The 26,697-nt window shown below is 42.6% G+C and overlaps 1 long non-coding RNA gene across 1 annotated transcript; it reads left to right on the top strand.

Moving 5' to 3' along the window:
* Nucleotides 1-21,485: 21,485 nt before the first annotated feature.
* On the top strand, nt 21,486-22,629 carry LOC118472046 (uncharacterized). Its single transcript, XR_004849548.1, has 2 exons — nt 21,486-21,558; nt 21,651-22,629. It is a non-coding gene; the product is annotated as an uncharacterized lncRNA (long non-coding RNA).
* The last annotated feature ends 4,068 nt before the right edge of the window (nt 22,630-26,697 follow it).

The raw sequence follows: 26,697 nt of genomic DNA on the forward strand, positions 1-26,697 counted from the left end.
TCGGCTGGAGAGGACCAGGAGGAGTAGTGGGCTAGGCCTTGCCCTATTCCTCAGTATCGATGTTATCTATTATCCGCTGCAATATTAAGAACATTGTTATCTTTTGGTAAAACTCTGATTTATGTAATAACTTAAGTACTTTAACTTGTGGTTTCATGTTTATTGCATTCTCTCTGAGTCTTATCATCATGTGAGCTAATGGTACTCAATCCTTGGTAAGTGGCTCTATCGGACTAGATTCAAAGAACTTACGGGTTATTCCGATTTAAGTGTGTTGCTGCCTTCAAGGCGTGACTCGGGCACTTAAGCTAGAATAATTTGGGTGGTTCTACCACAGCTGGTATCGGAGCGAATACCATTACAGAGGAGTCAATAAGTCATGAATGCCAATATTTCAAAAATAAAACTTGCTTAGAAACTATTGTTGGATCGTTAGGACTAGAACACTAGACCTATGATGAAAGGCCTTGAGAATAGTGGGGTAGATAGGTGGATATATAAGTAGGAGATATAGGCCAACACTATGATAGAAGGGATGCCCTAGGAGCACCCCTATGATTGATGAGATGACGTTCATTCGAGCATGCATGCATTGTAGTAAATCAACACTAAAAAGGGAAAAAGTGATTAATTAAAAGTTGAAGGGAATATATTGAATCATGACCCCTAAAAACATTAGTTAAGGATGAGTAACAGGAAGGTGGGTTAAAACAAATTATTCCAAACTAACCATCCTCCTTTAACTTAAGCACGCTTATCTCCTTACCGCTACCGTAGCACTTACACTTACCCCTCCTTCACAGATGGCTTCACCTACCCCCACTGATGGAGGAGACACCTGCTTCAGCTTTGACTACCTTTCCTGCGAGGGCTTCCCCTCTATCTTGTGGGAGGTACTCTACTCTGCTGGGTACCCCACACCCCCTCTGTACATGGTGAAGCTGTACGAGGAGCATCGGGTGCCGCGCTGTAGGGTTTGGCTAACCCTAGAGTCTCACCCTCTACAGCCTGGGTCGCGTTCACTTGATTCCGAAAATGTCGGATTCAGGGAGACAACACCACTGAGGCCGCGGCACTGAAGGCTTTGACGACCTTCTGCGGATACCACCTGTTGGAGATGATGATGCACCCACTTGTACTCTTCCCCGCTGAGAAGAGGGATGATCTGATGTGGTGCAACAGAGTGAGCCACATCAAGGATGTGTGGGCCATGCATCCCGACCAAGTCGGGAGGATCACCGTCCAGTGTATGAGTGCACTGTACCGCCTGCAGGGCCTGCAAAGCGATGCCATGGTGCACCTAACTGGGCTCGCTCAAACTGCAAAGATCACCCTCGACGATAGGGAAGACTTCGTGGTTGACCTGTCTTCAGAATTGGTGGAGAAAGATCTACAGGTTCAACATATGAGCAACTGCATCCAAGCATTGGAGCAGCAGGTGGAAATCTGGGACAACACCATTGGGGTCCTATAAAATCAGCTCCACGATGTGCAAGTGGAACTTAAGGAGGCCAACGCTCACATAGAAATGCATCACCAAGACATGAACACAATGGAGGCAGGTAGTGAAGAGGAGGATGCCAAGGAGATCAAGCCAGCTTCCAGTCTAGACACGGCCTACTCCGGAGTTGTAACACCCTGAATTTGGGGATATAAAATTTCTTTCTTATGATCATCCAAATTCAAGTGTTACTCTTCTCTATCTCACTCTAGTTTCACTCTCCCTCTAGTTTTCTCCCTGTCTTTTTCTTTTAAGTAGAGTTAGTTGTATTAGTGAAGGATTATTTATTTTATTTTGCCCAAAACTTATGAGTCATGGAATGTTGCATCATATTGAGCCTAAATATTCTTTGAATTGCTGCATATATTTGATTTGGTTTGAATTTGAAACTTGATTTGAATTTGAATTGAAAACCCTAGAGAAAATAAATAGAAAAGCAATTAGAAAATCCCTAGAAAAAGGAAAACCAATTTCAGAGCTGCCAAGGCTCTAGAAATCCATTCTCCCACCTTTGGGGAGCTTACTTTGTACCTACCTAGCCAGGGGAACACCCGGTCTTGTGCCTTTTCCATGATAGAGCTACCCTTGGAGAAGATTCGAGTAGTCTGTGAGTATGCAGATGTCTTCCCGGACGAGCTGCCAGGAATGCCGCCAGATCGGGACATCGAGTTCACCATATAATTGCAACCGGGAACTGCACCTATCTCCAAGAGGCCCTACAGGATGCCACCCGTCGAGCTTGTAGAATTGAAGAAGCAATTACAAGAATTGTTGGACAAGGGATTTATCCGCTCAAGTACTTCACCTTGGGGATGTCCAGTCCTGTTCGTAAAGAAGAAGGACGAGAGCTTAAGATTGTGCATAGATTAGCGCCCACTCAACGCGGTGACTATCAAAAACAAGTATCCTTTGCCTCGTATTTGTTGGGGACTTGTTCTCAAATGCTATGAATTAAGAACAAGGCAACATAAAATGTTAAATGTTAATGCCCTTCGCCCGCTGAAGCATTATTTCCTCAAGGATTTAATGAACTTCGGACGAAGGTTAAAACGGTACAATTACGAAGGTTGAATCTTCGTAATTGAACTCTCAGAGATTATATAAAATAATGCGAGATATAAAGCATTAAAGACAAGTAAATTGTAAGTAAACGCCATCATTTACATATTATATAAACTTGATGTATTTGAATATTAGATACATTTATACCTCTGCCATGGCAAAGAATAATTTCCGAGTGATGCGATTACAATTACAGGAATGCGTGAACAGTAAAGGAATACTGTTCAGTATTTATAGGCACAGGACATTGCCTGTGAGGAATTACAATCATGCCCCTCATAAAAGTTTACAACATTGACTCAGACCCTTATGGGCTAAAAGGTCATTCTATCTTTAAGTCGGTTCGACCCTTCATCTTCGGATATGTTGTAATACCGAAGCTTCATGAATGGTGCCTTCGGCGTCACGTACGAGTAGCTTTAGCCGAAGCTGTCTCTTTCTGCAGGACCTTCGGTGACGAAGCATGGTCCCAACAGTAGCCCCTTCGCGGTGCTAGATCGTTTTTCGTAACGAGCTTGATCCGTGAAAAAAGTCTCTTAGGCTTCAGGAAGCCGAAGGTCCGAAAAACATCTTCCCTGAGCTCGTTGTCGAGAAACGATACAGTTTCCGAGTGCGTAACGGTCCCACCCTGCAGGTTTACTATTTGGTCTTTGCGGCTCACCGCGCAGCGGGTGCGAGCGGCTGTTTGTCTGGTGCAAAAATCCTGACGATTCACCTTCTTACCTGCAGCACTATATAAACAGACAGGTAGGTGTGAAGTTACCACAACATTCATTGATATTGCACTGTTTTGCTGCCAAAATTTTTAACCATAGCCGAAGCTTGACTCTCTCATTCAGACGAAGCTCCAGTTTAGTTCCTACTTCGTCAGAAGAAAAGCTTCGGGAGAAGAAGTTATTTAGTTCCCAAGAAATCTCTCAAGAAATTCAAAATTAAATGGCCAGAGTGCGCTCTACCGCTAGAGTTGAGCGTGAGGGAGGCGAAGCCGAAGGAGCGGAGACTGTTCCTATCTCCGAAGCAATGCAACGATCCGGATTGGTGACCTCGGAAGGAATCCCCACTGCCGAGACAGAACAGACTGTTGCCGATACAGAACAAGCTGCTGCCGAAGCGGAGGAAGGAGATATTGAGGAACCTGATTCCGATGATGATTACCATATTGCCGTACCGAGCAAGCCCAGCCATTTGGACTTCGGAAAGTCGACTATTTCCAAGGCTGATTTCTCCAAAATGGTGAAGTCGGGCTATTTCAGTGAAAATGAGAAGAAGCTGCTTCGCTTTGGGGGGGGGAGGAAACTACCCCGAAGCCAGAAAAGGATGAAATAGTTATTTTCAAGAGTTTTCTAAAAGCTGGGTTGAGATTCCCTTTAAATAGAATGATCTCAGATGTGCTGCAAAAGTTTGGTATCTATTTTCACCAACTGACTCCTAACGCCATTGTCAGGCTTAGCGTTTACATCTGGGCTCTCCGAAGCCAGGCGGTGGAGCCGTTTGCCGATAGCTTCTGTCGAGTTCATGAGCTGCATTACCAGACTAAGGCCAAAAAAGATGGATTGCACGAAAATTTTGGTTGCTATAATTTTGCCTATCGGAAAACCACAAAGTTTCCTGTGATCAGCTACCGAAGCAAATGGCCGGCAGGCTGGAAGTCAGACTGGTTTTATGTAAAAGTTGACGAAGACAAAGAGAAGCTGGTACAGAGCCCTCTTGAACTGATCTTCGGAGAAACAAGACCCCGATGCAAAATGGCAGTAGAAGGTCCAACTTGGGCTGCACTGGCTGAATTCAAAATTATTGCAGAACATATTGGCACTAGAGATTTAGTGCAGGAATTTCTGGCCTTCATAGTATTTCCAACTATGAAGGAGTGGACTATGCCGAAGCTTAAAGGAGAAAAGAAAGACGGGGAGCTTGTCCGACTACCTTATTATTATAAGTAGGGATGAAAACGGTCGAAAACGGTCGGTAAACACTAAAACCATTACCGTTTTCATATTTTTTATCGGAAACAAAATCGAAAACGGTAACTCCGGAAACGGAAACGATATCGGTATTTCGGAAACATCGGAAACGAAAGTTCGGTGCGGAAAATACACCGGTAACGGTCGAAATCTAAAATACGATCGGTAAACGTATCAAACTTCACAATAAAACAAAATTGACAAAAGATCACAAATATCACAAGTTCACAATTCATGATATAACAAGTTCACAAGGATCACAAATTTATAATATAAAAAGTTTACAAAGATCACAAGTTCACAATATAACAAGTTCATAAAGATCACAAGTTCACAATTCACAATATCCACTCGATTTAGTTGACATGACATGCTTACTCATAAAATATTTTTTCTTCACATAAAAGGTTTTTTCATAGCCTCACAGGAAAACCCTAAAATCTAGTGTGTGAAAAAGACAGACTGTCGACTCTCTATCATTATATATTACTAATACATAACATGTGCATAAAAAATGATGGATTCGTTCGAGAGACCAAATCGTTAATCTCAATTGCCTTCCAACACCATCTAACCCCAAAAAAATCTTAAAGCATCCAAAAAATACAAAAATAAGTAATCCTTATTCAGAAATGTACAGACGATGCGAAAAAATCACATGCTGGAAAATTCCGAAAAAATTCCGAGACACAATTCCGGAAATTTCCGAGACACAAATCCGGTAATTTTCGACAAAAACCGGTAACCGATGGAAACGGTCGGTAAAACACCACGCCGATTCCGATACCGATTCCGATAGAAAATTCCGAAAACCGATTCCATTTTTGAAAAATACCGTTACCGGTGAATCCGATCGAAAAATTTCGAAATCGGTTTCCGGAATTCCGAAAAATTCCGAAACCGTTTTCATCCCTAATTATAAGTTTAAAAAATATTTTAAAGCACCCTGCCAAGAATGGCTCAATACAATTGAAATAATGAGTAATGAAATTCTTGGAAATTACTCCAAAAAAGAGGACCAGCTGATGACAGCAGCCTTCGGCACTCGGCCGAAGCGAAGGCTGAACAGGGTGCTTGATGCTATAGGATTTGAATATGCTGATTATGGTCGACTGGGCGGAGATGCTGGAGGTCCGAAGCGAAAAAGAATTGCCAGTGCTACTGACGAAGAGGTCGCCAAGGTAGCTAAAAAGAAAAAGAAAGATTCTAAAAAACTTAGCCCTGAAGAGTTAAACCCTGAGCTGGCCACTGCGAGAAAGAGAAAAAGTGCATCTCCGGAACCAGAAACGCTGGTTCGAGAAGAAGGTACTCCTGCAACGCCTTCTGCTGTCGAAGTAGAAGAGATTATGAAGGTAATGACTGAACCCTTGCCTATCAGGCTAAGTCCGCTGGCACTGGAACTGACGAAGTTTTTTCAGAAGGACAAGGCAGCTTCGGCAGACGAAGGCCCTGCACTGCCGAAAAAACGAAGGATTATTCAAATAGCAGATGTAATTCATGGGACACCGTCACCAACACCGGCATCAAAAATTGCCATTGATCAAACTGTCGAAACTGCCGAAGCTAAAGGCGCCGCAGCCGAAGCCACCAGAGCGGAAATCTTCGAAGCTGATATTGGCGCAGCCGAAGCTGCCGGGGCTGAAATCGGGGCCACAGAAGACCCGAACCTAGAAGAGACACTTGAAGTTATCGATAACATACTCTTAAAAATGACTGAGGAAGAATCTGTTGTGGCTGCGGCAAACACAGCTACTGAAAAGGGGAAAGAACAAGCTGAGGACATTTTGGAGGAAGAAGATTTTGAATTTCAAGATTTACTTGGGCAAGGACTGACAGACGCTGAAAAAGAAGAGCTTAAAAAATGTGCTATAGCCTGCGGATATAAGCCAGGGGCTACACTATTCGGCGGTGTTAACGAAGGAAAACTGAGGTGCCTTCGAAACCGCAGCGAAGCTAAAATTGTTAGAACCCTCTGTAAAAATATTGGCTTGCCGAAGCTAGAAGCGGACCTCTGCCGTTATCAACGACACCATATCGCCGGAAGCTTGCTTTATGCTAACTTTAAGGTAATAAATATTTTTGTTATTTTATTATTATTATTATTACCTTTTAGGTCGTGTTCTAACGAAGATTGTTTCGACAGAGCATATTATTAAGCAAGGTTCTAAAAATGCAACAAGATCTTGAAGAAGAGAAGAATAAAGCCGTCATCCAAGATTTATCTGAAAAAGTTGAAAATTACGAAGCTAATCTGAAAAAGAAAGACTTCACCATCCAGGACCTTGAAATCTTGGTTAAAGAGCACGAAGGTGCATTAGAAAAGAAAGATTTTGTTATTCAGACCATGGAGGGTTCTTTGGCTGAAGTCCAAACTGAGAATAACAAGTTAAAGAATGAATTGCTCCAACAGTCAGAAAAATTTGAGCAAGAAAAGAAATATCTTGAAGCAAGCCTGAAAACCGAGGTGGATAAAAATTCCAATTTGCAGAAATCCTTTAAAGAACTTCAAGAGAAATGCTTGAGCTTCGGCAGCCGATGCGTGCAGCGGCTGAAGGATGTGTTTCATTCTGTTGGAGCCAGCTCTGCGAAATTTACACCTTCAGCTGAAAATCTGCCCAACACATTGGAATATATTGAAGGCGAAGTTGATGCCCTCGACGAAGTTATTGGTGGGCACGCCGATTTCTGTGCCCTGGTAGCTTCTCGGGGCACAACTACTACTTTTCTGAAGGCTGGCTGCACGCATGGAAATATTGTGAACAGACCAAACTTTAGCTTGTTAGCATCAGATCTGATAGATATCCCAAGCCTAGCCCGAAGCATTGGAAATAGATTCATGACCCAGATCTGGGTAAGTGGCGGGCGAAAAATGGCAACTGACGAAGCTCGAAGCCATCTTGAGCTGGTAAGAAACTTTATGTTTGTTACTTTTACCTTCTCCTTTGAAATTTGCACCTTTCTTATTCTGCTGTTTGGTATACACAGGATGACGAAGCTGAAGAATGACGAAGCTGAAGTTTGACGAAGCTGAAGATGAAACCTAGGCTGAAGCTTAAAATTGCTTACAATATGCTCTCCTGCAAAAATTCTGGAGAAACTTTTGTAATATATAGCTATGGAACAACTCATGTAAATTTGTACATACCTTGTAATATATTCTGTCTCCCTTATCCGCATACAGTCTGCTTTGCTATGGACGAAACTTCTCTTTTGAGCCGAAGGCGAAAAACACCTTCCCTTCTTTTCGTACACAACGAAGCATGAAAACATTTTTCCTTCGAAGTTTTTCCTCATTTCTGAAGCACCTATCTTCTTTTGTGTAGTATGATGGTGATTCTATATATGTCTAAATGGATGTTTATGAATGCAAATGACATGATGAAATGTACTGTGCAAATGAATATTGGGACACATGTTCAAAAACCATAAGCACAGCCCTTCATCCCCTTAGGAATGATACAAATCTCTTTGCCGTTTACTTTTCGGCTTCACCGTTTACTTTTCGGTGTATCAGCGTTGACTTTTCGCTGTAAGCCTCCCTTGGGAGCTTCTTCGCCTTTTACTTTCAGCGAAATCAGCGTTTATTTTTCAATGTAAGCCTCCCTTAGGAGTTTCTTCGCCTTTTACTTTCAGCGGAATCAGCGTTTATTTTTCGCTGTAGGCTCTGCATTCCCTTAGGAACGACTTTTGAGCTTCTCCCTGTTTCCTTTTCTTTTTTCCTTTGCATTTACATTTACATTTTTTGGGGGATCTCATTCTCATAGAATTGAAATAAGGAAAATTACATGTTGTGGCCCCATTAAAAACCTTTCTCCCCCTTTGGAAAGGAAAAGGGTGCCACAAAAAAGAATATAAAAAATTACATTAAACTAAACATAATATCGCCAAAGCTCATCCGCATTCCACGATCTAGGAATGTCGTTGCCGTCCATATCCTTCAATCTGTAGGAACCGGGTCTTGACGAAGATACTACTAGAAAGGGGCCTTCCCACTTCAGCTGTAATTTGCCTACTATCTCAGGATTGGCTACTCTTCGAAGTACCAAGTGTCCTGGTTCAATGTTCTTCAGCTTGACCTTTCTGTCACGCCATTTTATTGTTTCAGCTTGATATTTATTGATGTTTTCCACAGCTTGAAGTCTGATCCCTTCAATAGCATCTTTTTCTACAGAGCAATCTGCTTCGTTTTCGCCTTCTGCCGAAGCTACTGTCCTTATTGATCCTGTTTTGGCCTCTTCTGGGGTTATTGCTTCATCACCGAACAATAGTTTAAAGGGTGTAAAGCCTGTCGACCTTGACATGGTTGTGTTATGGCTCCACACCACTTTGATTAACTCGTCTGGCCACTTTCCCCTGGGCTGATTGAAGATTGACTTCATTATTCCTGTCATTATGATCCCATTGGCTCTTTCGACAAGTCCATTTGACTCTGGGTGTCGGACTGATGCAAAATGGATCTTCGTGCCTATTTGATCACAAAATTCTCTGAAGGCTTCAGAATCAAACTGTGTCCCATTATCCACAGTAATAGCCTTCGGCACTCCGAAACGACAAACAATGTTTTGCCAAAAGAACTTTTGAATTGTAAATGAAGTTATTGTGGCTAAGGGATTTGCCTCAATCCATTTGGAAAAATATTCCACTGCCACTACTACATATCTTAGGTTCCCCTGTGCTGGTGGTAATGGACCTAGCAAATCAAGACCCCACCTTTGCAACGGCCAAGTGGGTTGTATTAATTGAGTTAAAGACGAAGGTTGTTTTTGATCTCTTGCACATTTCTGACAACCTTCGCACTTTTGAACTAAATCCGCTGCATCCGAAGCTGCCTTTGGCCAATAAAATCCTTGGCGAAAAACTTTCCCAAACAAGGGCCTAGATCCAATGTGAGATCCACACAGGCCTGCATGTATTTCCTTCATTAATTCTATACCTTCGGATCTGGATAGACACTTGAGCAATGGGGAACAGACCCCACGCTTGTATAACTCCCCTTCTATTATGACATATGGTCGAGCTCTTGCTTCTATTCTCCTGTTATAAGCTTCGTCGTCTGAAAGAAAATTATCCTGAAGAAAAGAGATGATCTCAGTTCTCCAATCTTCACTATAAACAGGGGATATGTTAAGTATTGCTCTTTCAAGAAGCTCGACCGAAGGTGCTTTTATTGTTTCAAAAAATACTTCCGAAGGTATAGGCAGCCCCTAGGCTGCTGACTTAGCCAATAGATCAGCGTATTCATTTTCTCCACGAGGAATATTTTTGACAGAGAAACCTTCGAAGGAAGCCTCAATCCTTCGGACTGTATCTAGATACTTTTCAAGCTTCGGGTCTCTTGCTTTGTAGCTCTTGTCAATATGACCAGATATAACTTGAGAATCAGTTTTAAGAATGGCCCTTCTGATTCCCATTGCCTTTAATTTCCGAAGACCCAAGAGCAGAGCTTCATACTCAGCGATGTTATTTGTGCAACTAAAATCAAGTCTTGCCGCATAACAAGTTTTAACTTTGGAAGGTGAAACCAACACAGCAGCCGCTCCTGCTCCGAAGGTTCCCCAAGACCCATCGCAAAACACTATCCATGCTTCGGTATCTTTATTTGTTTCTTCCTCCTGAGCCCCTGGCGTCCAGTTAGCAATGAAGTCTGCTAACGCCTAGGACTGAATCGAAGATCTATGAACATAATCAATACAAAATTCATTGAGCTCTGCAGCCCATTTTCCAATCCTTCCAGTAGCTTCTCGGTTTCTCATAATATCCTTCAGAGGTTGTGAAGAAGGAACAATTATGTTGTAAGCTTGAAAATAGTGCCGAAGCTTCCTGGAGGCCATCAAGACAGCATACAGTACCTTCTCCAATTCTGTATAATTTTTCTTTGATAAACTAAGAACCTCGGATACAAAATATATTGGGGCCTGCCTCTTAACTTGGCCTTCAAGCTTCTCCTGGACAAGTGCTGCACTTACCGCTGAGTGCGAAGCTGCCACATATAATAACAAAGGAGCCCCTGGCGTAGGTGGAGTTAATGTTGTTAGATCTATCAGATACTGCTTCAGCTCTTCGAAGGCTTTCTGCTGGATTGGTCCCCATTGAAAGACTTCGGCTGACTTCAGCACTTCGAAGACTAGTAAGTTTCTTTCTGCTGATCTGGATATGAATCTGTTGAGAGATGCCAGCCTTCCTGTCAATCTTTGAGCCCCCTTTTTTGTACTTGGTGGTTCCATTCGAAGTATAGCTTCGATTTTACTTGGGTTGGCCTCAATTCCCTTTGTTGAAACTAGGCAACCAAGAAATTTCCCCTTCTTTACTCCGAAGACACATTTTTCTGGATTTAGCTTTAGACCAGCCTGTCTGAAATTAGCGAAGGTCTCCTGTAAATCAGCAATGTGGTTATCTTGCTTCGTGCTTTTTACAATGATATCATCAACATAGGTTAGAACATTCCTGCCTATCTAAGAATGGAGAACCTTCGCTATCATTCTGCTAAAGCTTCCTCCAGCATTTTTAAGCCCCTCGGGCATCCGAAGGTAGCAATATGTCCCACTAGGGGTTATGAAGCTGGTTTTCGGTTCATCCTCCTTCTTCATCCAGATTTGATGATAGCCAGAATAGCAATCCAGCAAACTCATAAGCTCTGATGAAGCTGCTGCATCGACTAAAGAATCTATCCTTGGCAATGGAAACTCGTCCTTCGAACAGACCTTATTGAGGTCAGTAAAATCGATACACATTCTCCATTTACCATTGGCCTTCTTCACCATAACAGTGTTAGCCAACCATTCTGAGTATTTTACCTCTCTAATAACTCCGGCACTGAGGAGTCTTTTCACTTCATTCCGAGCGCCTTCGGCCTTGTCATCAGACATCTTCCGAAGCCTTTGTTTCCTGGGTCTGAAGGATGGATCAACATTGAGCGAGTGCTCAATAACATCCCTGTTAACTCCACAAAGATCATTAGCTGACCAAGCAAAAACATCTTTATTGTTGAACAAAAACCTTATCAAGGTTTTCTCCTGCTCTTCGGACAATTGAGATCCCAATAGCACCTTCTGCTCTGCTATATCCTCACATAAGAGCAAGGGTTTCGGCTGGTCAGCCGAAGCAGCTTTTTCCCTTCTGAACTTGTATTGCTCACAAGCTTCAGTTCCATCTATATTATGGATTGCTTTTGAGTCTGTCCAATTTCCTTCGGCCCTTCTGGCAGCTTCTTGACTTCCATGAATAGCAATGGGCCCTTGGTCCGAAGGTATCTTCATGCAAAGATAAGCTGGATGCAAAATTGCTTCGAAGGCATTAAGAGTACCACGACCAATGATTGCATTGTAAGGGTATTCCATGTCAACAATATCAAACACAACTTGTTCAGTCCTTGTGTTGTTGATAAATCCGAAGGCCACTGACATTGAGATTTTGCCAAGTGCTACAATCTGCCTTCCTCCGAAGCCGCAAAGAGGATGTGTGGCATCAAGAATTTTATCTTCGGGCTCTTGCATCTGTCTGAAGGCCTTAGCAAATATGATATCAGCTGCACTGCCTATATCAACCAAAACATTATGGACCAGAAATCCTTTGATAACACAAGAGATAACCATAGCATCGTTGTGTGGGTAATCCTTGAGTTGAAGGTCCTCTTGGGAGAAGGTAATAGGAATGTGAGACCATCTTGACTTGATGAAGGGTCCTTGCACCCCGACATGTTGTACCCTTCTCTGTGCCTCCTTCTTCTGCTTCTTGTTGGCTGGCTCTGAACATGAACCGCCTGTTATCGGGAGTACCAGCTTCGGAGCCGAAGCAGCTCCAGCTTGAATGTTGAACGAAGCCATCAGCTCAGAAAAGTGGAAGTGAGTTCACCGGAGGTGGGCGCCAATGTTGGGGACTTGTTCTCAAATGCTATGAATTAAGAACAAGGCAACATAAAATGTTAAATGTTAATGCCCTTCGCCCACTGAAGCATTATTTCCTCAAGGATTTAATGAACTTCGGACGAAGGTTAAAGCGGTACAATTACGAAGGTTGAATCTTCGTAATTGAACTCTCAGAGATTATATAAAATAATGCGAGATATAAAGCATTAAAGACAAGTAAATTGTAAGTAAACGACATCATTTACATATTATATAAACTTGATGTATTCGAATATTAGATACATTTATACCTCTGCCTTGGCAAAGAATAATTTCCGAGTGATGCAACTACAATTACAGGAATGCGTGAACAGTAAAGGAATATTGTTCACTATTTATAGGCACAGGACACAGCCTGTGAGGAATTACAATCATGCTCCTCATAAAAGTTTACAACATTGACTCAGACCCTTATGGGCTAAAAGGTCATTCTATCTTTAAGTCGGTTCGACCCTTCATCTTCGGATATGTTGTAATACTGAAGCTTCATGAATGGTGCCTTCGGCGTCACGTACGAGTAGCTTCAGCCGAAGCTGTCTCTTTCTGCAGGACCTTCGGCGACGAAGCATGGTCCCAACAGTATTGATGTTTTTTTTTGACCAATTGGTTGGAGCTAAGGTGTTTTCCAAAATAGATCTTCACTCCGGCTATCACCAAATTAAGATACGGGCAAGTGATATTCCAAAGACGACCTTCTCAACCAGATATGGGCTGTATGAGTATCTGGTGATGTCGTTCGGGTTAACGAATGCGCCCGCATACTTCATGTACCTGATGAATTCAGTCTTCATGCCCAAGCTGGACAAATTTGTGTTGGTCTTCAACGATGATATCTTAGTATACTTAAGAAATGAAGAGGAACATGCTGGGCACCTACATATCGTACTCCAACTTCTGAGAGAGCAGCGCCTTTATGCCAAATTGTCTATGTGTGATTTTTGGCTAAAGGAAATTAAATTCTTGGGTCACACTATCTCTCATGAAGGGATAGCTGTTGATCCGGATAAAGTGCAAGAGGTGATGAATTGGAAGCCACCCACCACTGTCCGTCAGATTCGGAGTTTCCTGGGATTGGCAGGGTATTATTGGCGGTTTATTCTAGATTTCTCCCGGATTGCTAAACCCATGAAAGAACTATTGAAAAAGGGAGCAAAGTTCAAATGGGGTCAGAAATGTGAAGATGCTTTTCACCCCTTGAGGCAACATTTGACCACAACACCTGTGTTGGCGTAACCTGACAACAACAAGCCATTTGATGTGTATTGTGATGCCTCTGGCACTGGACTCGGTTGTGTTTTAATGCAAGACAACCGAGTCTTGCCTACGCATCAAGAGCACTCAAACCTCAGGAACAGAATTATCCTACTCATGATTTAGAATTGGAAGCCGTCGTCCACGCCTTGAAAATTTGGAGACATTACTTGATGGGAGCTCGCTGCAATATCTATACAGATCATAAGAGCCTCAATTACATTTTCACTCAAGCCGACCTCAACATGAGATAGAGAAGATGGCTGGAACTGATCAAGGACTATGACTTGGAAGTGCATTACCACCCTGGGAAAGCCAATGTGGTAGCAGATGCCCTATGTTGGAAGTCACAATGCAATTGTATGACAATGGATCCTTGCATCAATACCCTGTGTGACGAGTTGAGTAAGATGAGGATTGAAGTAATTCCTTCTAGAACCTTGAACTACATCTCCATCGAACCAACCTTGTTAGACCAATGATCCAGCTTGAGCCCTCGGATGCATAAACCTGCAAGGAAATTAGGCTTGGAGTTTAGGTCCCCAACTTGTGTTGGGTCTTGTCAGGTTAGTTACATAATATTTTGGAACCTAGATGCAAGTATTACCTTTCTTGCATTTTGGTCCCACATTTGTAGCAACGATTTTGTCATTCTTACAATGAATTACATTGGAGGCATCAAAAGTGCGAAATAAAATAGAAGGTCCATGAGATGCATTCCTATACCTAGGCGCATGAGAAACAACATGGGAAGCATGGCGCCTAGTTCTATTCCTATTAGAATCACTAGAAGAAGCAAAAATAGTGCGAGGAGTAAAAACACCATCATGACACTTGGGAAAAGTAAAACTATCATTACAAGTATCATGATGAGCAATAGGAGAAGCATTCTTGACATGAGAATACAAATAAGCATGGTTTTTCTTTTTATGAAAAGAATGCAAGCTACTAGCCATAGGTGCCTTCCCCTTCTCCTTTGTAAAGTTGAGGACCTTTGACTCTTAGTGTTCTTAGTTCCCTTTTGGAAACCAAGTCCATCCTTAATGGAGGGATGCCTACTAATGGTGAAGGCATCCCTAGCAAATTTAACTTTCTCTACTTCATTTTTCAAGTTTTAAGTTGAACATTTAATTGAACAATTTCATCATTCAGCATTGCAATAGTAGAACCATGATTACTACACGCATTAAAATCATGGTCTTTACATTTTGCACAAATTGAAACATGGTCAATGGATGAACTAGCAATACTTAATTTCTTTATTCTAGTATTCAAATCATCATTCAAACTCTTAAGGCTAGTAATAGAGGAATGACAAGAAGACAATTCAAATGCAAGCATTTCATTCTTTATTTCTAAAGCAAGAGTTTTTTCTACTTCTACTACTTTATCATGTTCCCATAAAGCAGATCCCTCTTGTTTTTTCTAGCAATCTATCCTTTTCATTAAGAGGATCAATTAATTCATTAATTTTATCTACCTTAGATCTATCTACGCCCTTGAAAAGATTGCTATAGTCTACATCATCATCATCACATTCTTCATCACTAGATGAGGTATACTTAGGAGTATCGCGTGTACGTACCTTCTTCTCTTTTGCCATGATTCAAGTGCGATGCTCGTTGGGGAAGAGGGAGAATTTGTCGAACGCGGAGGCAGCAACTCCTTCATCGTTGGAGTTGGATGAAGAGCAGTCCGAGTCCGATTCCTTCCCGATATGTGTCGCACCCTTTGTCTTTCTATACAACTTCTTTTTCTCCTTCCCTTTCTTGTCTTATACCTGGTCATTATCATTATCGAGACATTGAGCAATAAAATGACTAGTCTTACTGCATTTGAAGCATGAACGCTTTCCCCTTGTTTTGTTCTCGTTGGGTAATCCTTGCGTCCTTTCAATGCGGTCTTGAAGCATTTGATTACAAGCTGTCATGGTCCGTCCATCTTGTTACCTGGGGTTTTCATAAAAAAATGCGGTATATTTTGGTATACCTAGGTTTTTCACAAATAAGATTAACAAGATGAGGATGAATAATAGTAAATCACCTTAACATGAGGTGCACAACGTCATGGTTTGTCCATCTTGTGCTTCCATATCTTCGAATTTTGTTCACCAGGATCTTGAGTGTAACACCCTGAATTTGGGGGTATAAAATTTCTTTCTTATGATCATCCAAATTCAGGTGTTACTCTTCTCTATCTCACTCTAGTTTCACTCTCTCTCTAGTTTTCTCCCTCTCATTTTCTTTTAATTAGAGTTAGTGGTATTAGTGAAGGATTATTTATTTTATTTTTCCCAAAACCTATGAGTCATGGAATGTTGCATCATATTGAGCCTAAATATTCTTTGAATTGTTGCATATATTTGATTTGGTTTGAATTTTAAACTTGATTTGAATTTGAATTGAAAACCCTAGAGAAAATAAATAGAAAAGCAATTAGAAAATCCCTAGAAAAAGGAAAACCAAATTCAGCCCAAACCGGCCCACTTAGCCTAGCCCGCGCACGCGCGCCCGCGCCACCCCTGTGCCTGACAGGCGGGCCCCGCCTGTCGACGCCAACTAGCGCGCCCTCTCTCCCCCTCTCTCTCTCGTTGCCCTGTGGGCTAGACCTGTCGGCGCTGGTTCCCTTGCGTGCGCCCACTCTCCCTCTCTCTGCCCCGTCGTCCTCAACCTTCCACCCACGATCTCCCCACCGTGGACACGGCCACGACCGCGCGTTCTTTGGCCACGTCCGTGCGCCCGCGCCACTTTTGAGCCCCTCGCTCTGCTCCCCACCTCTCCTCTCTCATTTGAGCCCTCTTCCCAACTCTGTCGCCCTCTCTCTCGCTCTGCCCACACGAGCAGGGAGCCCCGCCATCGCCCACTTCTTGTTCCGTTGCCGTCGTCGCGCTTGTGCCCCGACCAGTGCCACGGTGAGCTCCGCCTTACTGTCAGCTGCTTGGGACACCCTTCGGTGTGCCCTCTCCCTCCCTGCTGCGTCCGGTCCGCGCTCAGCAGAGTAGCTTTTGCGCAGCCGGAGCCCCGCCGTCGTCGACCCGAGGTTCCATCGCACTTTCGCCGTCCTCCATGTGCCCCAGAGTTCGCACTCGAGGTGAACACCCTTCCCATGCCTTTATTTCACCAAGTATTGCCCCAGCGCCCACGCAATTGCTCACTGGAGTTAGCTGCGCCGCCGCGGAACCTTTTCCACCGCGGTCTGCGTTCTTTGGCGCCCCCGTGCTAGTTCTACGCCCACGGTCGTGTTCGCTGTGTCGCGTTGAGCGTGTCTGACCCTTTCCCTAAGCCACCAGAGCCCTGCCGTGGCCAGCCTTCCCGTCTCCGGTGAACTCTGGCCACCGCGTGGCGCCACCGCGCCCAAGCCAGCCCCTGGCCGTTAGATCTCGGCCGTCCATCCGAAATTGGATGGTTTCGACTTAACCCGAGTAGATCTAATCCTAGCCCTTCGATCGGGATCTGACCGCCCCTCTCTCTTCCCCCTCACCCACGTCTCTGCCTCTGGGCCCAGCTAGTCAGTCCGCCCTGACCCGCAGACGCCTTGGCCTTGCTTGTCAGCCGTGCCCGCGTGCCCGCACCCGCGCGCGCCCACGCGATCTAATCTGGGCTGTTGATCTCTGATCCGATGGCTGAGGTTACCCCGTACCCCTTCGCGTGTGAGTTTTGCTTAAGAACCCCCCTGGTTTTAGGAAATCAACCCGCTGTCCTCTGTTTTAGCGCATAGGTCCCTAGTTTCTTTAGAATAGCCCCCTGGACTTTTATTTAATTACAGATTTAGCCCTAATTTCATATTTCAAACTTCAAAACTTGTTTATTTCATATATTTTTCATATGAACTCCAAATTTAGTGGTTCAAATTGCAAAATGTTCACAAGATTATTCTCTGTTCAAATAAAATATGACCAACTGTAATATGTATACTTTAATTTTTTCACTTAGAATATAGAATTAAAGTATATATTGATTTATTTATTTAATGAAATAAATAAAAGGAGAATCCTAAGAGTAAAGTATATTTAATCTTGTGAGATTAGTGTTATGCATTTCATGGATTCATTTTTGGTTTAACCTTTAGGTCTTAATGAAATAAATAGAATTAGGTATGTAATTATGGATAACACTTAAAGGATAATCAAATTCCTAAATGAGAGTAGTTCATCTTATAATTTAATCTTTTCTTGGTATAATTATTACTCAACCCTTTTGAGCTATGTTCCAACACTTAGAGAGTAATTAATCCCCAATTGAGATTAGTCCATTTTATAACTTGATCTTATTCTCCTTTATTTATTGTTACCTCTTTTTGAGTTGTGTTCCAATGTTTGTACATGTTTGATGTGATGTTCATTTTTACCTTCCAAATGTATTGAATGTATGCTCGCTTTACTTAGACAACGAGCAGCTCGTGGTTCTTGAGTGTGTTGCCGAAGATCCCTCTGAGCAACAACCCGGTGAAGGCAAGTGTCCTCAGACCTATCATGTCCTACTTTACTTTATAATTCACTTTCCCGCATTACATTATTGAATCTTAAGGTTTGACTAGTCTGTATTTCCCTTACCCTTGTTTACCTTTTTGGGTTAATCATGGTTAGCTTATGCTATTGCTTTAACTTAATAAATGAACATGATGTGATCTTTTATGATACGATGATGTTATCCCGATGGGGTCCTTGTGATTACTTTAGGTGGCTCAGGCGGTTTTCTGAGTACCTCTCCGTTAGGACTAGTTTGGGGAGTGACAACCCGGGATAATAGTGCAACCATGAGGCACTACTACAGATATGCTTATTTAAGACACACATTTTAAGACGGATATCGGTGCATTTTATAGAAGCGACTTTTATCATATGGTGATGAGTAAGGTAAGACGGTTTGTTGGAGATCCGTCTTTAATAAAGAAGTGTTTTCAGATAGTTACTTCATAATAACTGTCTTATATTGATTCAAGACGGATTGTTATTGGAATCCGTCTCAAATAAATATACCTTTTGAGTCATTAAGATTGCAAGAATTGTCTTAGATTCTGGTTAGTATATTAGACATTTCTGTATATGAAACATCTCAATTAAAAATATTATTAGAGTCACTATAAGAACTGTCTTTGATGTTAGTGAGTATACTAGACACTTCTAAATATGAAACCGTCTTCGTATGATATTTCTGATAAGTTGTATTGTAAAAAACGTAGTAAATAGTGAATTCATCTTAGTTTGATGATATATATGATATAAATGTAAAATTTAGCTCTGTAACTTGATATAGATGATAAATGGACCCACATGCAAACCGATAAATAATGTCCCACAACGGACCTAAGTAATCATTTTGTTTTATTTCCTATCATTTATGGTGTGTTTGGTTTGTGGAGCCACCCAATACTTCATGAGGTGATCCATCATAAGTTCATTCCATCAATTTTGGTGGAATCAACCCACTCCTCATGTATATACTAATTATTAGCTTACGAGGAATGGGGTGGTGATGGATCAACTCATTCTATTCAACAAACCAAATAAAAATGTGAGGAGTGAGAAGAAGATGAATCACTTCATTCCTCAAACCAAACACGCCCTTAGTTACCGACTGTTGTTTTCCTATGATTTTACTTTATTGAGGTGTAATTTTTATTATTCTAATTCTTATTATAATTTCTATCATGCGCGTATATGTTCTAATAAATAGAAAAGTGTGAACATGTGGCAGAGTCTAAGTAATTCCCTGTACACTATGTCGTGGGCCTATGATTGAATTAGAGAAATAAAGTCCAACCCTAGAAAACTCTGGCATCCTCATGCCAAATCAGCCGCTAGGGCTGCATTCATCCACATCGTGCTTATCGCCTACCTCAACTCCGACTCCTGCTCGTCGCTCGCCGCTCGCCGCCACGTCCAGCTCTCTCTGCCCCTCTGGACTAGCCTAGCCCCTCCCGCTCACCGCGTTGTCTCCAGAATCTGGCCTACGACCGTTGACGGCTGGTGCCCCCTCTGGCAATCGGTGGTCGTGGTCCGTCCTTGCTCACCCCATTCAGATCCGCTATGCGCGAGCCTCCCCTTCCCTAATCACGCGCCCCCTGCCCCAGCGATCCACAGCTGCCGCCCCCTGTCCCGTCGATCCGTAGTTGTCACCTCCCCCAACCCCTAATCACGCGCGTCTCGCTCCCACCGATCCGCGGATCGGCTCTGCTCCAACCCTCCTCCGTCCCTGAGATGCAAGCGAGCATCACGGGGGATTTCTCCCTTGAGATGTTGCCTGAGAGGTGCTGCTGACCGAGTAGCATCATTGAAGAGTTACTGTCGAGCACTTGGATTATGTGATCGATGTGCAGAGAAGTGGTTCCAAGGGCACAAGTGTGCCAACACGGTGCAACTTCACGCCATTGAGGAAGTCTAGGATTTGCTCACCTTGGTGAAGCTACAGTGGAAGTCATTGAACCAACAGAGGAACTGATGATGGTTGTATCCCTGTCTAATGCGGCATGGTTTGGATCTGACACGATATCAACCATGAGATTACAGGGTCAGATTCAACAACATAATCTCTTAGTTCTTATTGATTCATGGTCTTCACATACTTTCCTCAATGACAGTCGTCGACCACTATTGTTTGGAGTCCAAGAATTGACAACGCCAATTACAGTTTAGGTTGCTAATGGCCAAGTTATTACCTGCTCACACCACCTTCCAGCAGCTCAATGGACCATGTAAGTTTATCAATTTTCAGCATCTCTCAAGTTTTTGACTCTACCATCATTTGATTTGGTGGTTGGTATGGAATGGTTGCAGCGGTATAGCCCGATGAGAGTGGATTGGACAAACAAGCAGATGGTTATTTCTTACCAGGAAAATACTATCTACCTTTAGGGTATCAGGTCTTCCTTACTAGTGGGAATGGTGGTGGAATTATTGTTACTATCTGAAACATCATTATCCACATCTGACTCTAGCATAGCAGCTGTTGCAGTGGATTCCAGAGTGCAAGCTGTACTCGACAGTTATCCTAGCATTTTCATCGATCCAGTGGGACTCCCACCAACCCGCCCGTGTGATCATTCAATTTCATTGATCCCCGGTGCCCAGCCGTTCCACATAAGGCCATACCGTTACCCTCCATCCCTCAAAGATGAAATTGAAACTCAAGTTAAGGAAATGCTATCCAGGGGGTGATACAAAAGAGCAGCAGCCCCTTTGAATCTCCAATTCTCTTGGTCAAAACGAAAGACCACTCATGGAGATTCTGTGTAGATTACCGTTATTTGAATGCCACGACGGTGAAGAGTAAATACCTTGTGCTGATATTCGATCAGTTCTTTGTGCTCAGGCACTAGGCATGTAGAGGTATTTTTTGTTGTTATTTTCTCTTTATGTGGATGTGGTTACAAGGCTGTTGACAAAATATTACTACTCCATTGTCCTCCCTCTCACCCATAAGGTATTTGATATATTACTTTGTCCAGTCGATGCAGCTTACAAGGCTGTTGACAAAATAATCCAGGTTTGTTGGCACACTTTTAATCTTTCTTGTACGGGTACACTACTTCTAACAATGGAATATGAATGTTGTTTTTTGCGCAAAAGTTCCCTCGCTTTTAGCATCGTTTGATGGGTGAGGACACACATCGCCTCCAAATACTAGAACGCTAGGGATATTTGTTCTCTCAAATAAAGCTTTACCTGTTATATTATATAATACTTCCGTAAGAAGAGCTGTTAGTCGCTGGAGTGAATGGAATCTGGTTGGTTGGTGCCTCCAAGTTGTTTGGTCTACCGTTCAAATGCCTTATTATTCTGTGAGCTGTTTTAAGACTAGGCCTCAATTTTTTTCCAGGCAGAAAGTGCTACTGCCGCTCTCAACTGTAGCGGTGTGGTACTGGGATCCTTGCCAATAAGGTAAAGCTCTGACTGATCTTCTTACGCTTTTGCATTGAGGAAGGAGCTCTTCTGGGCGGTTGGATAACAGAGCCATTCTAGTGTGTTTTCAGGGTGAGCCCGTCCAAGATGCTAGTGCGTCCCCGTGCCCCTCGCCAGCTGATGTCGTCCTAGGTATACATACAGGAGGTGCTGACGATGGCACTGCTCATATATAAGTAATAGAGATAGACATGTATGAAAAGGGTCTTTTGTTTTCAAGTTGTGGGCTCGACCTTTGTTTTCTCTCTCTCCTTGATTCACCGTTGGTCGAGGCTGTTTTTTTACCTTGCACATAGAGGAGAGCTTCAGGTTGTCTGATGCTTTAGGTTGGTCTTTTTTTTCTGTAGGCTCTGAAGCCATCTTCTGGACCTCACAAGTCCAGGGAGTGCCTGCCTCTGATCCTCATCATCAGGAACATGCTCAAGTAGGCATTGACGTACCGTGAGGTCATTTCTATCCTGATGCAACGCCATGTACTCGTTGATGGCAAGGTCAGGACTGACAAGACCTACCCTGCTGGGTTGATGGGTATGCCGATATCTCTATTAATGCATAAAGATACCTATACACATATCTTGGTAGCTGTGTGAGGTTGCTGTTTTTCGTTAGTAGATCTATGTACCTTATCCTTGCTATACTGTCCATATATGTTGTGTGCATGAAAGTCTTGCATTGAAAATGTCATGTGCTACAACCGTTAGGACTATTAATAGATGTTGCTCTTTCTATCTATCCATTTACATCGCTGGAAATTCCCATGCCCTTTCATAGTACGCCTGTGAAATGCTCACTGCTTTTCTATTGGTTTGTGTGTAGTTCAAGCTCTACAAGGTGAGGTTTTGTTCAGTTTGGCCAGAAAGGCATCTCCTACATGAACACCTATTTGTTGTACAGGAAAACATAGAATGGAATTCAAATTTGGTGGCCGCAAAAGTGTGGAGACTTAAATTCATATAAAGTTAGGCTTAACATCAGTGCAAACAGTTGTATTTTAGTTTAGATTTAGAGTACACTTATGTATGCGTTGTTTGATAATGCTTATTTATGATATATTGAGTTGTACTTATTTATATTATATTAATTATAATGTTGTTCAATATATGTGTATGTATATTTCTCTTTCAAATTATTATAACGTGATATCTGAAAAATGATTATAAATTGAAGAATGTACTGCCATTTAAGTCATTTCGTTTAAATCTTAATAAGACGGTCACCAAAATGTCTAATATTAGTCTCCTAAATAAGATGGTTTTTAAAACGTCCATTATTAGTCACCTAAATAAGATGGTTTTCCTATTGTAATCGTCTATTATTGTAGGATATTCGAGACAGTTTGATAAATGCTTTATGACTTATAATGTTTGTATTCTCTACGGTTTTTAGAAGCAGTGTCTTAAACAAAAACCTAATTCAAGACGGTTTATCGGACAAAATGACTTAAACAAATATCTTTTTCAGACGGTTATAAATTAAAAATTGTCTTATATAATATCTTTTAAGACGGTTTATAACCATCTTAAATGTGGGACATCTTTTACGACTCCATCAATGTAACACCCCTGGTGTTACTATAACTAAAACTTGAGCATGGCATCATAAGCATTGGCATTGCATATGTTTGACACACCTAGAGTGCATTCACTAGGCAAAAATTCAAACAAGTGGTATTGTTTTAACGTTTTGCTAATAGGACCCTAGATAGGAAGCTTCACCCTAAATAGGGATTAAAGGGGTAAAACTTAACCCAAGTTAAGAAAACCTAAAGACTTTAGGGAAATAGTTATAAAATATCCCCAAAAATAGAGTTGAATCACATTTATACCCCTAAGATACCAAAAACCCTAATTGGAACCCTGGAAAACCCTAAAACTAAACCCTAGGGGCCTATGTGCAAAATTAGTCCACTTTTGGACTAAGGTGCAAAAACCAAGTCAAATAAGTATCCTAAGTCATTTGGTTCACAAATATGTGGACTTGAAAGCTAAACCCTAAGTTTTGGACTCATTTGCAAAAAGGACCTTGATTTTGATTCCTATGCTAAGTCTGAAATCAGGGTTATAGGCCCAACTTTGGGGCTGTGTAGCTTTCAAAATAGTGAGAATTCATGTTAGGTGACCACATCAAAGTTGAAGACCAATCATAGGAGAACAACTTTGTTTAAGGGTTCAAGCCATGATCCTATGAGAAATTTGGAGAAAAACCCAATCAAAGATGGACTGTCAGGCTGCCTGAAGTCTGAAATACAGATTAACAGTGTTGTGAGATAAATTTTGAGCTCGATTTTGAAGGGGATCCAGTGACTTTTTGTGGGAGCACATTGTAGCAAAATGATAGACGGATTATAGCTCTATAACTTTGCTGCAGAAAGTTGGCTTAGGTTTCACATGAAAATTTGAGAAAACTGGGCTCCAACTTGGTCAGTCAGTCGAGCTTTTTACTGAACCCAGTGCACTGTTCACCGTCTTCAGAAAATATCGCGCGGTGGATAAAGATCAGCCCCTCGCCGGCGATAAGGACGCCACCGCGGCGTGGGATGGGTCGCCGGCGTGTGCGGTAAAGGATTCCTGGTGACGTGGCCAAAAGTTACTGAGGTGGCGCAACCCGGTTAAACGGCGGCCACCGGACTTGTGTCGTGGCTCTGCCGTGCGGGTGAGCTCGCCAGCACGATTACAGCCGGTGAAGCTCATTCGATTCCGGCCGGTAGACTATAAATTGAGGGCGAGCGTTGCTTCTTCACTGTATCCCACATCTCAGCAACTAAGCGCCCGACTCAAGATCACCAAAAAACCCACGTAGCCCCCAAATACCTCGCTCCCTTGTTCTTAACTCCGCCGTGAAGAACATCTCCGTGGCCAGCTTTCCTCGAGTGAGTACTTACCCAATTGTTTCATGTTCTTGCTTGCTATTAGCCCCCTATTGCTCCCAGTACCAACCAATCGAACTTAAGCCGAAACCTTTCACCGGAACGTGCGGTTGCTCTGTAAAACGCCGCCGTAACCCACCCTCACCGTCGACCTGCTCTTCGGCTCGTATTCTGCCCAAACCAAAGAGTGTGCATAACTCCTGGTGAACCCGTGAATCCTTCCTCAGCCTCAATTTGGTCGACCCCGCCGTCGTTTGGCCGGAACGCGTTCGTTCCTATAACCATCCGCCTGTCACCATGAACCAGTTGTTTTAGAGCTCCAATTCAAAAATTGAGTGAGGGGAAACCTCGGGTTAGGTCGGAATCTGGAGTCAGTCGTCGGTGAGCACCAATCCTTGCGTGCTCCGCCCAGTCCAGCTCGTCGGAGAATGGCTCCCGCGCGGTTCGCCGTCGGGGATCAGTCGGTGTGAAGAGATAGAAGTGGGAGGACTTTTATGCAAACTGTCAGCGACTGTGTTAAACAGTGGAAGACCGGATCCCAGTTAGTGAAAACCCCGAGGACTTTTGCGCAAAACAGCCAGCGCGCGGACGCGGGCGCACTTTTCCTCTGGTGTTGGGCCGCTTGGGCTAGAATTGGCCCAGCACTGTTGAACCTTTTCCTTTTTCTTTTACAATAGAGCTTTAGAAATTTGTTAAAAATTGTAGAAAAATGGTAAAATTGTGAAACCAGTTTTCCTAAGCTAGTTATTTTCCCTAGAATTTAATAAAAATAAGTTTGTGATTTTTAGAGGAAATAAGAAATTTTAGGGTATTTAAAGTGGTTAAAAGTATTAGTTATGGATTTTTAGAAAATAATGGATAAGTCCAAAAATGCCCAAACTTTTTATGGGAACTTAAAACAATATTTAGAAGCCTTGGGTAGAGTTTGAATTGATTTGGACCATGTTTGATAATTAAAACCCCAAAACACCCCCCTGCCCTATGAACTCCTTTACCGACTCCGGAAACCCTAAATTCTCGGAGTTCCGTGAAGGAAAGTTGTATTCAAGACATAGATAATAAGTTTATATTATCTTTGCATCCTCATGAGCATCCCATGGCATCTATTCTTATACATATGTATGGTTATGATTAGAACGTGAAGAAGAAATCGAAGTAACTGAAGAGAAGACACCACCACCTTCGGAATCTCAGGCCGGAAATTGTTTCTACTTTCATATCTGCGGATCCGAGCCTGACTCACCTGTGAACGAAGGCAAGCCCCGATGCATGCAACCCCTTTCCTTGTGTTTTTAAATACTTTTCGCACACTTAAGTCTAGTGAAATGTGCATTAGGTTCATAGGAGTTGCTTGGAACCCTTTGATGCATTGCTTTCCTTGATATCCATACCTTTATAGATACTTCTATAAAGTATCAAAATATGATTTACAAAAAATGCTTAGCCTTGCTTAGACCTTGTGAATAGAGGTTGTCCTCAGTCTAACCCGGGAGAGGATGGCGTCTACCTGCAAGAATATTTTCATTTGGAGCAATAGTGGGATCTTACTGCAAAGTTCCCTGTGATGCTCTTTCATCTTAAGGAACAGACACAATCCTAAGGATGGAAATACTTAAATTGAGACTTGGGTTAGGAACAGGTGATGTTCTACCCAGGTTGGTTAAGGATTAATGCGTATGTAGGCATGCTGACCGAGGACCCTTTAACTGGTCACATGCCTCGTCATGGGTAAGCCCTGCCTCGGGCAGACTAAGGCTAGAATAAGATAACACGAAATGGGCGTGGAGCGGTGGCGAGAGTAGCGTGTACCCTCCGTGGCAAGAGGCCGGTCGGTGGTGTATCTGTGCTCTCGGTTTGCGTGAACCTGATCTGGTCTTAAGAACCCCGGTGGCGGGTTGACATATGCAAGGGTTAAGTGCTACATATGTCATGTGATTGGAGATCCTCAGCTGAGTATAATCGATTCGGATCGCCGTACCTTCGCGGTTATGAAGACTTGGTCACTTTTCTACAACCTAAAGTCAGGATGTGAACACTATGGATAAAAATGATGTTGTATTGATGAGATGTTGAAATTAGACTAGATGCAAATAGAGTCTATTAATACTTAATATGGCGTTAAAAGATTGAAAGTAAGGACTCACTTTAGTAAGCTACTTCTGCAAAAGTATAAGTTGATTTTTGCTAAAGCCTCTCCTTGACTCCTATTTATCCAGCATACCCTTGAGAGTCTTTTCCTTAGTCGGGTAAGA

Source organism: Zea mays, chromosome 5 (assembly GCF_902167145.1).
Source record: "Zea mays cultivar B73 chromosome 5, Zm-B73-REFERENCE-NAM-5.0, whole genome shotgun sequence".
Taxonomy (NCBI): domain Eukaryota; kingdom Viridiplantae; phylum Streptophyta; class Magnoliopsida; order Poales; family Poaceae; genus Zea; species Zea mays.